The sequence below is a fragment of the Lepidochelys kempii genome, chromosome 10, assembly GCF_965140265.1.
Source record: "Lepidochelys kempii isolate rLepKem1 chromosome 10, rLepKem1.hap2, whole genome shotgun sequence".
Classification (NCBI taxonomy): Eukaryota; Metazoa; Chordata; order Testudines; family Cheloniidae; genus Lepidochelys; species Lepidochelys kempii.
Genome location: NC_133265.1, coordinates 49,017,560 through 49,035,002, shown reverse-complemented (window position 1 = coordinate 49,035,002; position 17,443 = coordinate 49,017,560). Strand labels below are relative to the sequence as shown.

At 47.3% G+C, this 17,443-nt stretch overlaps 1 protein-coding gene across 2 annotated transcripts in view; it reads right to left on the bottom strand.

Moving 5' to 3' along the window:
* LINGO1 (leucine rich repeat and Ig domain containing 1) overlaps positions 1 to 17,443 on the bottom strand; it is a 462,452-nt gene that overhangs the window by 88,959 nt on the left and 356,050 nt on the right. The window lies entirely within an intron of this gene.

Here is a 17,443-nt window from a genome sequence, read left to right as displayed (position 1 = left end):
CACATACTCCACACTCAGTCCTATGGACACAGCCACAAGGTCGCTACAAATGCAAACGTGTCAGGGAACCCAGCTAGACAACCGTGTGGACAGTCTAAAGTTTTCACATGCTTCAGGACCATGGCTCAGGACCCATCTCCATGAGTTCTTCAGGGCAAGGACTATTTACTCTGTAACTGTGCAGTGCCTGGCTCAGTGAGGCCCTGATCTTGGTTGGTTCCTAGGCACTACCCTAATCAACATAATAATTACAAAATGGAACAGTGCCTCATTGTTATTGGGGGACAATCCTGTAGTAACCAGCTCCCCTGAGATAGGAATCACAGAATCCATACTCATTCAAGAATACAAACACACTGGTGACGCATGCAGCCACGCACACACAGGCTGGGTTCACCCCACACCATACACAATGATGTGTTCCAGCCTCCACCCATGAGCTCTTGGGCCCACGCATGTCCCTGCATGCTCTTACACTCCAGCATGTACGCATGCCCCTGCTTTCCTCTCCTCCCTGGCTCTGCCATACAATAGCTTCTGATGCTCATCTCTGCATCCCGGCAGGACAAGTCTGAAAGCTTAGCAGCAGCTTGAAAACATCTGTCATCCCAAGGCAGGGTTACAAACCTCTTCCTCCGTGTTGCTGTCAGGTCCCTGCATAGCAGCAGAGTCAGTGAGCGAAGCCTGGGAACTCAAGACAGGCAGGCCTGCCTGCTTCCCGACAGCAGGTTCCCAGCATAGAATGCAACAGGACAAAGGGGATAAGGTGGGGCAATGGATTTACAATATGTTCCATGTAGAGATGATCCAAAACTGGAACCTTAAGACTGAATCCTTCGGATTTCAGGGTGGGGAAGCAGATGGATATTTGAATTCCTAGATCCAAATTCGTCTCCAATGTTTTGGTTCCAGATCAGATGCAGACCTACCAGGGCCCAATTTTCGGACTTGAATGCAGTCAGAATCCTGCAAGAAAATCCATTCTGATGGAATTTTGGCCCAAGAGCTCTTTTAATGAGACTTCTGCCCTTTGAGATGGGCAGAAAACTTACAAAGTCAGCAGACCTTATGGGGTCTCTACTTCTGAGGCTGACGTCTCATTAGGATGGCTTGCGGGAGTTCAGTGCCATGGAATCTTTCCTTGAACCACAGAACACATACTTGATCTCAAACCTAGATCCAAGCAGGTGGATCTGAGCACTGCTCCTGTGGCTCATCCCCAATTCCATAAGGCTCTACTCCATCCCCAGTTGCGTGGTATAGAGGGAAGCCATGTTCAGAAACTTACTTCTGATCGAAATTGGCTTGTATTCATGAAGAGATTATAGATTAATAGATTTGAAGGCCAGAAGGATCCATTGTGGTCATCAAGTCTGATCTACTGCATAGCACAGGCTAGAGAGCCTCACCCAAGAATCTCTACAATAAGCCCATAACATCTGGTTGAGCTGGAGCATTTCTTTTAGAAAGGCTCCCAGTCTAGACTTAAAGACTACAAGTGATTATCTCTAGCACCACCTCTGGCAGAATCCAGAAGGACATCAGCTACTCTCCTGTCCCTGACCGACACCACCACACACATCCAAGATGCCTGTCTCTCATGCCAGGAGACCCAGCCTCGTTCCTCTCTCTCAGTGTCAATGAATTGGTTGATAAGCAAGAAAAGAGTGAGCTCTGAGTAAAGCCTGTAAAGAATATGGCAATTAGGAGCTTTTCCCTACCTATGTGGTTGATACTTTCTGGTCACTGAGCTGGCATAGGGGTGCAGTTTTGCCTTTGCATGCCAGATTCAGAACTGCCTGCTGCTGATGGGTGCTGGTGTCTTGGCAGAGAGAGAAAAACAAACATGAAGTAGCAGCTACGAACAGATGCATGATTCCTGTATGTTCCCAGCTGGTGATAGATAGCAGGCTGCGTAGTTAGCAGGCCCCAAGGTTAGATTGAGAGCAATGCAGCAAGGGCTGTGAAATGAAGGTTGAGAGAAAGAGGGGTCAGAGATGCCAGGAGCCCTGGAAATAGAAGTGTTTTGTCCCAAATCTGTGTGTCAGATGCTCTGTGTCACCATCAGCGCAGTGAGCAGAGGGCCAGTACGAAGTATCTGCTTGCTACCAGCAGAGGATGCTCTCACCAACTTGGAGCTGTGGTGCCCTGATAGCCTAGGGCCAGGCTCTCAACCCCGCTAGGTTGCAAAGAGGTGTCAGAGGGTTGTGACCACCCTACCCTTCCTATATTGGCCAAGAGCAGGAGGATCCCAGCTAGATCCTGGCTGGATGAGAGGGGAGTGCAGGGTGATGCTGGTGTGGAAAATGGGGTTGCAGTAGGGAAAAGGTTGAGAACCACAGGCCTAGGGGCAGAGAGTCCCCATTGCTGAGTGTGGAGAATAGAAATGTGTCTTGGTTCCAGCAGGAGGCACTGCTACCAGGCTGCAGGGGCCTAGTTAGGAGGATTTGAGGAAGGAGAGACGCTGCTGACAGCCACAGGCAGATCCTGTCATTAGTATGAGCCAAGCTTTGTGAACCCCAAAATTGAAATTTCTGAAAACAAGATGTGTGATTGTGCTTCTTGCTATCAATCAGCAGCGCACCTAGAGTGCATCAGTATCGCTCCATCTCCATCTCCGATCCATCACAACATCCCCCAGCTGCTTCGCAAAGGAGACTGCCTGAGAGATTAACAAAGCAGCGGGTGAGGGGAGAACAATGCTGCAGCCAGCTTAGGTGCAGGGTAAGCAGTCCCTGTGCTGAGCCTGAGCAGAACTCCACTGAGACCCCAGCCAAGGGCAGAGAGTTTGGGGAGGCCCTGGCATTTAATGAGTACCAAGGAGACTGACATCCTCTCTCGTCCCCAGGAGAGGCTGGCAGCTTATGTCGACCTAACTCTGTGAGCGTCCACACTAAAATGTCGCTCCCACCGACGTAACTCGCCTGCCACACCGACTTTATAACTTCACCTCTGCAAGAGGCGTCATGCTTAGGTTGATATGGTTCAGTTGATACAGTGTCAGTGTAGACACCACGTTTCTTACATCTACTATTGCTGCCTTTCAGAAACCATCCACAATACCCCACACTGGCAGTTAAATTGGTGCAATTTAAGTGAGGATGCAAGGAGTGTAGTGTGGAAGCGTAAAATGGATCCAATTACTGTGGTGGCTGTTAGTTGACGTAACTTATGTAGGCTTTTCCCTTCAGCTCAGTGTTATGGGGCTAAGTGAGGGTGGAGCAAGGGCTGATATTTACATTGCAATGGGACAGATCTCTAACATAAATTCTTCGCTCTGGGGATTCATCCAAAATCCACCTGTGGGTGACCCTGCTGCGAGGCAAGTTTGGCCAAGGCATCAGCTGGAGGGCTAAGAGAGGAGGAGGGCCAGCAGCCAAATGAAAACAATCAATATGTTTGGAGACCATGGGGGTGTCCTGAGATAGTGCTATTGTTTTGGGAGGCACGGTTGCCTAGTGGATAGAGCACTGGGTTCTATTGCCCAGCTCTGCCACTAGCTTGCTGGGTAACCTTGAGCAAGTCACGTCACTGCCCTGTGCCTCAGTTTCCCCATTCTGACCTCCTTTGTACAGTGTTTTGAGATCTACAGAAGAAAATTGCTAGTTATTATTATTACTATGTGATCCTGTGTGTGTATTGTAATCCCTGCACTTCTGGTTGCTTCCCAAACAAATCACACTGCACTTAAGAGCTATGTCTGACTCTGGGGATAGTAATGGGCTAATACCCTTCACCTCTAGGTCACTGGTTTAAATTCAGCTCAGGTCAAATTCAGGCAAGTGACTGAAAACTGCTGGCATCTGAAGGCTCTTCAGTGGCACATGTTGATGGTTGCAGTCTTGTTCTTAGTGAACCAGTGTCTGCCTCACCAAAAAGCAGCACTGTAGTTTGCATTAACCGGCCCCCGGCTGGCAGTCTGCAGCAGAGAGGTCAAAGACTGACAGAGCTATGAGGTATGAATGACCCTCTCACCTCCATGCGTGGTGTCTAAATGGGGGACATCAGGCAAACTTCTTCTGCCCTGGTGCATCTCTGAGACAACAAAGTTACATGACACTGCAGTACCATGTGAGCGCAGCACACCACCTACACTACAGCAGCCGGAACTTGTAGCACTGGTGCAGAGAAACTCAGAAATTATCCCTGCGTAGATGGGGCTTAAAGACTTTACCTCCAGCAATTAAGGATTCAGACACTGTAATGGGGCAACACAGTTACGACTGTGCCGAATGTGTGAATGACGCTACCAGGACAGTTAGGTGCTGGTCCAAAGTCCAGTGAAGTCAATGCAAGTCTGTCCATTGACTTTGATGGGCTTGGGATCAGGCCTTTAATACAGCATCGCTCACCAGCTCTAAATTCATTCGCTTAAAATACAAGCAGAAAAGAACTGTGCCTGAAACCTTTATCATCATCCCCCTGCCCCAGAACATCTCCTAGGTGTTTTCTCCTAGCTATCAAATGCACTATCCAGCCCGCAATACTACGGTATCTGAGTGCTGCACAAACTTTAATGTATTTAACCTCACAACCTCTGTGTGAGGCAGGGCAGCGCTGTTATCCCCTTGTACAGATGGGGAACGCAGGCACAGAATAGATCTAGTCAGACAGGCAGTCCACGGCAGAGCAGGAAATTTAACCCCACAGGAATTAATCCAGGGAAGTCCTCTGAGAGAGCTGTGTTATGCTTAGTGTCGGCTTAGCATCCTGAGCACTGCACTATCCTCTTTCTCCAGTGAGCATCAAGGGACCATGTTACCTCATCACTTAGACCCTATGAGCAGTTTGGTGAGAGAAGCAACAGTTTCCCTCCTGATTGGAGGAGCAACAGTTTCCTTCTTTTTCTTTCTTTTTTTGGGGGGGGGGGCGGGGTCACTTGATGAAGTGACTTCTTAGGGCTCCTATGGAAGACCAAATGGCTCATCATGATCTTACTTGACCCTGTTGTTCTACGGGAGAAGTGGGGTGAACATGCTTTACGAGGCAGATTTTCAAAAGCACTGAGCATAGGATTAACTCTTCATTGACTTCCCTGGGAGCAAAGTTAGGGCAAAACCGAGTGCTTTTGAGAATCATACCCTTAATTTACTCTTCGTTCCTAGGATATGATGGGTCCTCCAGGGCAGGCACTCTGGCAGGACAATGCTGGTGAGATGATTTCCAACCCTGCATGCCCTGCAGCTGCCGTTTAAAGTCCTCCAAAGAAATTGCAATTCACTTGCAGTAAGAATGAGCTCCATTCCCTAACGTGTATTAATACATCTGCTGGTCACCAGTGTCTCTTTGAGGCAGCTGGCCCTGTTTTGTTTTGAATTCAAAGCCTAAGCCACAGCTACGTCTTCTCTTTATCTCTCCTTTTCTACATCGACATTTTAAAGGAAATTTACTGTCCCTCTGGAAGCACAAAAATCCATGTCCGAAAAGCACGCAGCCCAGAAAAGCTGAGAAGATAAACATATTTGGACGTGTGATTTCACAGTTGCTACGTTGATAGCTTTCAGAAGCTGGGTCCTGTCCATCAATTATGCCCAATGTGCATTCTAACGTGATACGAGAGAACAAAAACTGACTTATTAAAAGGGAAAAGAGGTGAGTAAACGTCAAGACAAGTTAAAGAAAACAGCTCACATTTCAAGGAACACAGAAGGTCTTTTTGCCCCTCCTCTTCCACCTCTCTTCTCCGTATACAAGATTGCAATATCCAGTAACTAAATCCAATCCACAGCCACCATTTTAGAAAAATGACGACTGTTGGTCAAGAATAAATCTGAGATGGGGCAAAATTATTAAAAGTGCCAAAGCATCTTAGGCGCAAAAGACACTTAGATGCTTTTGAAAAATGCTATCCATAAAGAATTTAATATATCATATGTCAGAATGTGAAATGACATCACTGGGGTAAGATCCAGGTACTAGGAAATAACCAAAAATAGATTTTAAGCCATCTCAAGAGGGAACAGAACATGCAAAGTATATAGTGAAAGGATCAGCAATGTTCCTACATTTCTGCTTAATATTTGCCTTTCCCCCAAATGAATTTTTTCTGTAACCCTGTGAAAGAGTATTGCTATTTATATGTACTATGGTAGTCCCTATAGCAGCCAGCTGAGATCAGGGTCCTGTTGTGTTAGGTGCTGTACAGACACAGTAAGAGACAGTCCCTGTCCCACAGAGTTTATAATCTAGATGAAAAGATAGACAGGCTTGGGGAGAGAAGTGTTATTATTAGGGCTGTAAAGCAATTTAAAAAATTGTGATTAATTGTGCTGTTAAACAATAATAGAATACCATTTATTTAAATATTTTGGATGTTTCCACATCTTCAAATATATGTATTCTGTGTTGTAATTGAAATCGAAAGTGTACAGTGCTCACTTTATATTTATTTTTGATTACAAATATTTGCACTGTAAAAAACAAAAGAAATAGTATCTTTCAATTCATCTAATACAAGTACTGTAGTGTAATCTCTTTATCATGAAAGTTGACCTTAAAAATGTAGAATTATGTACAAAAAATAACTGCATTCAAAAATAAAACAATATAAAACTTTAGAGCCTACAAGTCCACTCAGTCTTACTTTAGCTAATCGCTCAGACAAACAAGTTTGGTTACAATTTGCAGCATATAAGGCTGACCACTTCTTGTTTACAATGTTGCCTGAAAGTGAGAACAGGCATTCGCGTGGCATTGTTGTAGCCAGCGTCAGAAGATATTTACATGCCAGATACGCTAAAGATTCATATGTCCCTTCATGCTTCAACCAACATTCCAGAGGACATGCATCCATACCGATGATGGGTTCTGCTCGATAACGATCCAAAGCAGTGCGGACCAATGCATATTCATCATCTGAGTCAGATACCACCAGCAGAAGGTTGATTTTCTTTTTTAGAGGTTCAGGTTCTGTAGTTTCCGCATCTGGGTGTTGCTTTTTTAAGACTTCTGAAAGCATGCTCCACACTCGTCCCTCTCAGATTTTGGACTGCACTTCAGATTCTTAAACCTTGGGTCAAGTGCTGCAGCTATTTTTAGAAATCTCACATTGGTACCTTCTTTGTGTTTTATCAGATCTGCTGTGAAAGTGTTCTTAAAATGAACATGTTCTGCGTCATCAGCTGAGACCGCTAGAACATGGAATATATGGCAGAATGTGAGTAAAACAGAGCAGGAGACATACAATTCTCCCCCAAGGAGTTCAGTCACAAATGTAAGTAACGCATTTTTTTTTTAAACGAGCATCATCAGCATGGAAGCATGAAGGGGCATACAAATGGTTAGCATATCTGGCATGTAAATACCTTGCAACGCTGGCTACAAAAGTGCCATGCGAATGCCTGTTCTCACTTTCAGGTGACATTGTAAACAAGAAGTAGGCAGCAGTATTTCCCATAAATGTAAACAAACTTTTGTGTTTTAGCGATTGGCTGAACAAGAAGTAGGACTAAGTGGACTTGCAGGTTCTAAAGTTTTACATTGTTTTGTTTTTGAGTGCAGTTATGTAACAAAAAAAATCTACATTTGTAAGTTACACTTTCACGATACAGAGATTGCACTACAGTACTTGTATGAGGTGAATTGAAAAATACTATTTCTTTTGTTTATTATTTTAACAGTGCAATTGTTTGTAATCAAAAATAATATAAAGTGAGCACTGTACACTTTGCATTCTGTGTTGTAATTGAAATCAATATATTTGAAAATGTAGAAAAACATCCAAAATATTTAATAAATGTCAATTGGTATTCTATTGTTTAACAGTGCGATTAATTGCTATTTTTAAAATCACAATTAATTTTTTTGAGTTAATCGCGTGAGTTAACTGCCCTAGTTATTATCTGCATTTTACAGATGGGGGACTACGGCACAGAGAGATGAAGGCCCCAATTCAGCAAAGTACTTAAGCCCTGTTGACTTCAAAAGAACTTAAGCACTTGCTTAAGGGCTGCCTAAATCCTGCTGCCAGTCCATGGGACTCCTAAGTAACTTCAGCCTAAATTCTTTCCTGAATCGGAGCCTAAGGATAAAATTCTCAGACGTGACTTGGCCAAGGTCTCACTGGGAGTCTGAGGCAGAGCTAGGAAATGAACCCAGGGTGCTGCCCAACGTGCCCTTCCTTCCTCTCCTTCTACCATCCTACCTGCAAGAGGTCTAAGAACGCTGGCCTGACATTCTTTGATCCAGAAATTCAGGAGGAACCACATAGGAATAGGCTTTCTTGAGATCTTTCAAATCCTTTCTGGTTTTGTCTACCTTAGAGATATCATAAGACAAGCTTTTCTTAAGGGGTTTACGTTTTCAGGTGAAACCAAAGGGGCCAGTTCATGGTCTCTCTGGGCACCTTTCCACGCAATGTGCTACTGCAAAGAAGCCATAAAGTCAGCAACTTCAGCTGGGGAATTCCCTTGATACAGGGGGAAACCCTCTACTATCATCTGAAACTGGCATAACAGCTTGATACCATCCCCATGCAGTCTTTGACAGAGGGGGAGTTGCCATGGAAAAGGGAGTGTGGCAAAAGCACCACTGACATCCAGTTACTGTTAGCTGCTGCAAAAGCCCCAGGGGGCATAAGTACTCAGACACAAATTAGGGAAGCCCTGAGGCTGCTCTAACATATTCCAGAGGCCAAAACAGCATGCAGTCAGCTCCCAGGACAGAATAGCATGTAGATCAGGATCATTATCCCCATTTTACAGATGGGAAAACGAGGCATCAAATGAGGACTTTTCTTGCCCCAGGTCATACGGTGAGTCAGCAGCACAGCTGGGAATGGAACTCAGGAGATCATAGAATCATAGAATATCAGGGTTGGAAGGGACGTCAGACGGTCATCTAGTCCAACTCCCTGCTCAAAGCAGGACCAATCCCCACCTAAATCATCCCAGCCAGGGCTTTGTCAAGCCTGACCTTAAAAACTTCTAAGGAAGGAGATTCCACCACCTCCTTAGGTAACACATTCCAGTGTTTCACCACTCTCCGAGTGAAGAAGTTTTTCCTAATATCCAACCTAAACCTCCCCCACTGCAACTTGAGACCATTACTCCTTGTTCTGTCATCTGCTACCACTGAGAACAGTCTAGATCCATCCTCTTTGGAACCCCCTTTCAGGTAGTTTCAGCCAGTAGATCCTGGCTCTTAGTCCTACACTCAGCTCTCCAGACCAGTCTTCTCTTGCAAGTTGACATGTAAACTGTAACAGACAGGAATCAAAATCAGGAATCAAAATCAGGGATCCTAGCTGGCTGAACTGGGGAGGGGACAAGCATTGCTGTCTGGAGGCATCAGCCTGCGAAGGGAGGTGAGGAGGAAGCACAATGCTTCAAAGCATGCTTGGAGAGCAAGCTTAGTAATGGCCCTCGTGAAATGGTGTAGCATGTGTTCTCCATAGCATGGCCCTCAGGCACTGTCCAGTGCACATGGGAGTGGGGAAGAACACAGTAACTGCCAGACTGGATCAGACCCAAGGTCCATCTAGCCCAGTCTCCTGTATGACAGTGGCAGCATCAGACATCTTAGAGGAAGGCGTAAGAAACCTACACTGGGCAGATTTAGGATTTGCCCCACACATCTCATCCTAATCTCTAATAATGAGAAACTGGCTTAAGCCCTGATGCCTGAGGTTTAAAATCCCTTCCAAAACTCTTCGTTAGTATTTGCTATTACAATTCTGGAGACTCTTGTTATTCACAGAAATGCCACGGCCTCGATGACTTCCTGTGGCAGTGAGTTGTACTCTATTTACGTGTTGAGTATAAAAGTAATTCCTTTCATCAATCTCCAGTCTGTGCAAAACACATTGTGGCCACTGGGGCCCTGACACACCCCATCTGGGTCATCTGGCACCACTGACATTGTGAGGGTTCCTTCTCCTAAGCACTCAGAGAGCTGCCAGGAAATAGCTATCTCCTTCAAGGAGCCTTGGGAGTGGTGTGAAAAGAGTCCTTTCAAGCCAGGGGCTTGCACAGAGTGTGGACAGGGCCAAATAGTTAAGACTATTCTATGGTTTCAAAATGTTACAGCTGATTTTCTAAGACTGGGGTCAATACCTTTCATTACAGCTCCCTCTTCCTTGTCTCCCTCCCATTCCCATCTCTTCTCCCCTCTGCTCCTCCCCGTTCCATGCTTCTTTCACATACAGTTTTTTAAGCTCTTTACCTCATTTTCAGCTCTTTATCAGCTCTCCTGAAAGCCAACAGCTGCAATGTTCACAGGCACAGGGGAAAGATTTCCTTTCTGACTACTTTGCAGATCCTTCTCTATATGGAAACTGACACTATAATTAATATTATTTTTTTCATCCTCACTCAGCTAAAAGACACACAACTCCTGCTATCAACTGTGGGCCTTTGCTATGGCACAAATGAAAAGAGAGGACCTGGTACAAACTTGCTAGGTCTCCTGCAGTGAATATCCCTTTCATTCTACCCCTAGGTCTCTCTTTCTTTCAACTTGAATTCCATGTTGGTGAAGGTGCCTGACATGCCTAAAAGAATGCAGTTCTCTGCTCATCTATAGAGGAGTAATAGCATAGACAGTAACAGAGCAAGATCCCCCCCGTGCATCTCTGACCTGGAGGGATCACTGCCGGGGAGAGAGAAGAGGGCCATTCAGTCTCCATGGCCCATGCAGTCCTTGACCTCTCTGATGAGCCTGCCAATACTGATGGTGCTATTTTGGGGGAATTGAACATCTGTCTCCTAGCAGATAGACTGGGAACCACTGATTCATTTCACAATTATTAATTGAATTGTAGAGATGCTCACTCACTATTGACTTGGCTTGGATTTGAACTGGGGATCTAGGGATGAAAGATTCTGGTGTCTAGAGCCATCTTGTCCTGCTGAGGAGTGACTCTTCCTACCAGTGAGGCTGTCAGAGGGTAAAAAGAGAAGGTCGATTTCAATAGGAATGTGTGAAGAATCATGGTGCTGCACCTCGAGATCAATGGAAAGATTGCATTCAGCCCCGAAGTAGCCTGCATGTCCCTCCTCCTCGCTAGGGAAACGGATCGCCTTTCATTTCCAAAGGACAGCTCATAAATACCTCATAAGAGGGGAGGAATGGGAAAATGAAGGGAAGAACAACAGGACGATGGAGGAAAAGGCAGAATAAAAAAAGAAAGTGAAGCCAACAGCACCCCAGATTTATGGGCATGTGTGATGGTATCTGCATGATGCCCCAAAGTGTCCCAGATTCGGAGCATGGATATTAAGGTTGGACATTGGGTGACAGAGACTTGAGGGGTCAGAAACACTTAGAGAGTTTCCATTCCAAACAGAAGTCATGGCTGTTCAGCCTGTAAAATGCTGTCTCGCATGTTACACTCCTGCTGGACTACAGGTTCCAGGTAATAAACCACACCATGCAGATTCACCAGCTCTGCGGTTGAGTTCACCCAAGCTAAACAACTGCAGCTGTGGGTCACCCAGATTAAACTAAACCAGGAGCAAACAGATTAAACAATTAAGGAGTAACCTGAGTTAAACAAGCAATTAAGCAGCACTGGGTTTAGTGCTGGATTAGACAGATCTATCTACTTAGATTAAACCCAACTAGGAGTTTGTATTAATTTATTGACTGGATTTTGTTATATCATGTGCAACTGGATTAAATTATTTTGCAGGAAATCAAAGTAGCTTGCCCTGCAGGTAACAAAATACTTTACAGATGAGAGTTTAAATAACTTTACAGGTGGCTGGTTTCAAGTACTGAACTCTGTAGATTGAGGATTAAATTACTCTGGAAGTGGAGGATCAAATTACTCCCCAGGGAGAGGGTTAAATTACCCTGGAAATGGAGGATTAAATTACTCACCGGGGAGAGGTTTACATTACTCTGTAGATTGTGGGATTAAACTGCTCCCCAGGTGGCTGGCTCAAAATAAACCCTCACAAGGAAAGCAGGACTGAATTATTCCATGGCTGGCCAGGAAAACAAACACCCTACGCTCCATGGGCATGTCAGATCCCAGGGCTCTGGAGCAGGACCATCTGATGGTGATCTATCCATGGTCTTTCTCTGGGCCCCATTCCCGGTGTATCTAAGTATCTTTATTTTCACTGTGAGGCAGGGTGGTGCTATTATCCCCATTGTACAGATGGGGAACAGAGCCTCAGAAAGACTAAGTGACTTGCCCATGGTCACACAGGAGGCTGTGGCAAAGCCTGGACATCTAAACTGGCTCTCGATCTCCGCTCCATAGGAGTCAGTTGCACAGAAGCCTCTAAGACAGTGAGTCCAGTTCTGCCACCCCTGGCTCCGGAGGCCACTGGGGTTTGGCAGTGTGTTCCGCCAGTGCCGCGAGTGGTCACTCCAGACAGGTGTCGTGTCCCTTTCTAGTTTCCTAAATGCCTGCCACTGCATGTTCCCACAGATGGTGGCAAATTGTTATTTGAAACACGTATCATTATTTTTTATGCTTATTTCTCTTTAGGCTCCACTGCTGAGATTTAAAGAGAGAGAAAGGGAATGAGCATTTTAGGATAATCTTAAAAGCAGAAAAATTATTACATGTCAAACACCGAGTGGGGAGTTTGAAAGGCTCCCAGGTGGGCTGAAGAATTAGATGTTTAGAGGCTTTTTTCCCCCTGTGAGGTAAGAAGTGGTAGTGTCACCATAGCAACCAAAGGGCAAGTATACAGACAGCTACACAACACCCAGCTGGGGCTAAACCCACGAGTGGGGACGGGCTACTGCTTTAGCCCACCACTCCGGGCCACTGAACACAGGAGGGGGCTGCTGGGCCTGTGCTGTGAGGGATGGGGCCTGCATCCCTGGGCTGGGGGCAGCTCCCTCAGAGGAGAGGGACAGGGCCTCCAGATTAGAGCTTAGTGAAGGTTTGCAAAGGGCTGGAAGCATTTCCACGCTCACCCAGTCTGGAAAGACAAGCCCTAGGATGTCCTTGTTGGCTCAGTCACAGCTAACCAGCACAGCTCAACAGCACTTGGGCATGGTGTGATGGGTTCTCTGCAACTACAGAGAGAGAGCCGGATGGATCAGATCGATTGAGACACATTAGACAGACAGCTTGACTAGCAAACAGTGACTACAGCAGACGACTGTCCATGATCACCTTCTAGAGTACCAAGAGGCTGAAAGAAGAAATCAGTGAATCACGTAGAATCACGAATAAATTTGACGTGGTTGCAACCTGCCTGGGAATGGTTCAAAAGGAGGGGCTCCATTTGTCAGACAAAGTACGCACAGCAAAATATTCTCTCTGCTCTGTTCGATGGAGTGGTAATTCCACTAAACGAGGGCTGCACAGATGTAGCTCTGTTGATGGCAAGAAGAGACAGATGTACCTGTCTTCTGGGGGAGCAAAGAGCTAGGGTTCCAAAGTAGCCTCTACACAAAGTAGCAAATTGATGCAAACAAATGCAGTTACTCCATGAGCCAGCACGTGAGGCAGCGCGGCCCATGTGCATAGTGGCCCACTGGGCATTGGGAGATGTCTCTTCCTGGCTCTGCTACTGCGCTGCTGTGTGCCCTTGGACAAGTCATTTCCTCTGTCTCTTCTCCTACCCTGTGTCTCTCTTGTCTATTTAGACTGTAAGCTTTTTGGTACAGGGATGTCTCTTTCCAAGTGTCTGCACAGGACTGGGGGGGCCCTGATCTTAGCTGTTCCTTCTAGGAACTGCCATACCACAAATAATAATAAGCAAATTGAGGAGAAAACCCAGTCCAGAATGAGGGAAGCTCCTGGCTCCACAGAGTGGTGGGTAGGATGAATATGCTCTTGCTAGCCAAAACAAACTGTCCAGGCTCATTGAATGCAATCCTTACAACAGGGGGCTGGGAGCACTGCACACAGCGGGATCAGACTTGGGGGAGTGCCAGAGATCTTGACACTCCTGTACTGCCTTAAATAAGGACCCTGCAGACTCAACCCAGTTGCATACAAGAGCAGTCTGCTATTACCATGCTTTGCTAGCATACGGGAGGGAGCTGCCATGCAGGGGAGGCTGGTATTAGGCTGCCAGTGCACCCGGCTGAACAGAGATTTATCTGCTTTCTTCCTGGTGATATTTACATGTTGATGGTTCCGACAGCAGCTGGAAAGGGGGAAATTAGCACGAGCCCTCAGGGGTTAATTGACCATGAGTTAGCTGCTGGTGCTCTAGTCGAAGCAGCCTGGGTTAGGGTAATTAGCACTACCTGAGCTAGTTCATTAAAGGACTTGGAGCTGGAAGCTGCAGGTAACTGGGGGAGTTAAATTGGCTTTGTTACTTCTCTTTTGCATTAGCGCAGCGGCTGCTGACAAAGGATACATGAGAAGGAAATGGTCTTCTGTCTGGTATGGCCAGGAACCGTGCGCGCTTGACAGGGAGGTGGGGTGTTCAAAGGGAGGTTTCCATTAATCCCTTGCTGAGATGCGTGTGTGGTTGTGGCCGGGAAGGGGCAGAGCTGGGGAGCTGGCCTACTCGGTGGAGGGATTGAGGAAGGAAAGGAGAAGGCTGCAGCAGGCTACCCAACCTCCCAAGCCCTGGGGCTATCAAATGACTGTCTGAGCAAGCGACTTGCCTTCCCCATCAGCACTGCCCGCAGCAGGGAGAATGGAGAGGAACAACTCATCAGCTGATGTCCTGGCTAAACGACCCCTGGTAGGAACTGCAGCCTCAGGATGCCCTTCTACCTCTTCAAATCACTGGGTGTAGACTGAGCCACCTGACTCCAGTGAAGCTACACGACTGTGTAGCCAGTTGGAAACACAAGGGGATCTCTGCTGCCTCCCCTAGAGGCAAGGACCGATTTAGCTCCTCTGTCCTCCCTCTTCCTTTGTTCTGCTGGCAAATGTACCATCCTGGGCTAAAGAGCCCTGGCGTAAGGCAGGTCTGAAGTCAATGGCAGATGTGCCTGTTCACTCCAGGGCTAAATGCTGCCTGGTCCAGAAACAATTGCATTATTTAGTTACATATTATTCACTCGAAGAATATTTTGCATTTATATGGGGCTGTCGTTCTGCAGGGCCCCAAAATGATTTGCAAACTACACGTAGCTCCTACTGTAACAAATCTACATGCTGTAGATAACAGACACAATTACTAAATAATGATGTATACAATTAATAGAGGAAGGAAGGAAGGGTGCTCCAGTGGTTAGACTACTAGCCTAGGACTTGAGAGTGGTAGGTTCAAGTCCCTGCCCTGCCTCACACTCCCTGTGTGAGTTGGCAAAGTCATTTATTTTCTCCGTGCCTCAGCTTCCCATCTGGAAATGGAGATTATAGCACAGCCCTGCCCCACAGGGGTGGCAGTAGGATAGACAACGGTTTCTCTATACATCTCTCTCACACACACATATGTATATATATTCTTAGGGAGGTGGGACTAGAACTGGGGCTCTTCAACTCCCAAAGCATAAGTCCCAGCCCCATCCTTAGCTAGCACTGGACCCTATAGCCTCTCTGTGGTCCCAGCCACCCGAGGGTGCCATCCCTCATTCATACACGGAGCAGGCGCACTACAAGACACAGTCCATGAAAGCAGGTATCAGCATTACAATTAGGACCCAGCTGGCATGGAATCCTCAGGACCATTTTGCTCCCAGGCTGTCACACTGCTGCAGCACAGCCTGGGGGGAAGCTGGGAAGCCCTGCCCTGTGGAGAGAGGATGGCCAGCTCCAGGGCTGTTGGCCCAGCCCCCCTTGCTGAATTGATTTGCACTGTTATTTGAAGGAGGAGGGTGAGACTGCATCACTGCTGGGTCGGAGACCTCTCTGCCCCACACCCAGTGTTGCGGGCTCTGAGCCCTGCAGACAGCCGGCTGTGCACATGGCTGTCAGTGTACTCACACGGTGCCTTGCGCAAGGTGCAGCCGGCCCGGTGAGAGAGTGATTCCAGCTGCATGTAAATAAGGCTGCCCGCCTGCGCATCTGCTGCGCTATGTGGGTCATTTGTTCTTGGTGCCGACTCTTCACAGAGCCTAGAAAATCAAACTCTAGAAGTGTGGCGTGGGGGAGGGGAGCCCAACAGCTCTGTGATCTTCAATTCCTGACCCCGCCAAGCTGAAGAATCAAATTAACAGTTCTCCTCACCTTGCTTGCCTGATCCCACAGGAACTGCACTCCCTCCTCATTACCAGCCTCCCAGAGTGCCCACTTTCCTACACGCCGCCTCTGCTGCCACCTGGCCTTTGCCACCTGCCAGCCTCTCCTGCAACTCAGCTCTCCCTCTCTCTGCATCTGAGCAGGCAAGGGGCTGGTCCTCCTGGCCCCCCACTGGGTTCAACTGTGGCTGGGGGCGCTCAGAGGGGAGGGAAGGGACTATGTGTGTGCATGGGGAGGGGAAGTGGGGGGCAACAGAACGCATACAAACTGAAAAGTGAGACATTTCAAGGCTGCCCACCCTCTTCCATGCTCCAAAGCACCAGAACACGACAAAATGTGTCAAATTAACAAGAAAAAACAAATTCCCGCCTGCCGTCCCCCTCATGCGAGGGAATCCCAGCTGCTCTGCGGCATTTCGGAGGAGTAGGCAGGAAGTGCTGTCATCCTCTACCCCCCACTCACCCAGCTGTAACAAACTGGAGCTTCGGAAGTGGCACAGGTTCTGCCCTGTGGCTCTGCCGGGGCAGAGCATACGAAGAATTCGTCCCTGAGGGTGATGAGATGTGAAGATGTCAGCTCGTCTAGTGGGCTGTGACCTGCACGCACACAGCTATTTCGGACACAGGCTATCCATGGAGTTAGACACTAATGGCTTGCACATCCACGGAGCCTGCCATTCTCAGCAGCTTAAGACCTCTAACCCTCTGGCGCCCAGTCCTATGCTCTAGCTATGTGGAACCTCCCTCCCCGCTCAAGCGTAGTCATGGAGACCCTGGCTCATGTGCGCAGGGCTCAATGAGTCACCCCATTTGGGGTGAGAGAGGTATTTTCCCCAGGGCAGGCTGGGATTTTGTCAGCTTCCTTCATAGCACTGAGCAGGGACCATCCATTGGGGTTAGGTAGGCGTGTCCCACATTAGCCTTGCCCTCCGATTTCAGAGATGGAGGTTGCAGTCCTTCACAGAGTCCCTTGTTTCCATGGCCAAGTGAATGGTGAGTTTAACATGGTTCTGTTCTACTGTGACCCTACAGCCACACATCACAGACAGCTCCTAAACCAAGGGAACACACCTCCCCGACAGAGCCATCCTCTGTTACCCTCGAGGGAAAGACAAAGCAGCCAGGCTGGCATACTCGTTTGGGCTTACTTTGTCTATTAGGAGTGGTCTGCGAATCTAGCCTGAGATGGCATTGCCAGTCTATTGGACAGGGTTAGGAAGCCCTGAATCCTGTTTCTGGCTCTTCCGATGCCCAGTGTCCCCATGTTTACAATGAGGCTAACAATACTCCCCTACTATCTTGCAGGGGGGCTTAATTCATCAGCATTGGTAAAGCATCTTTAGATTCTTGGATGGAAGACATCTAAGAAGGGCAAAGCATTGTCCCCTAG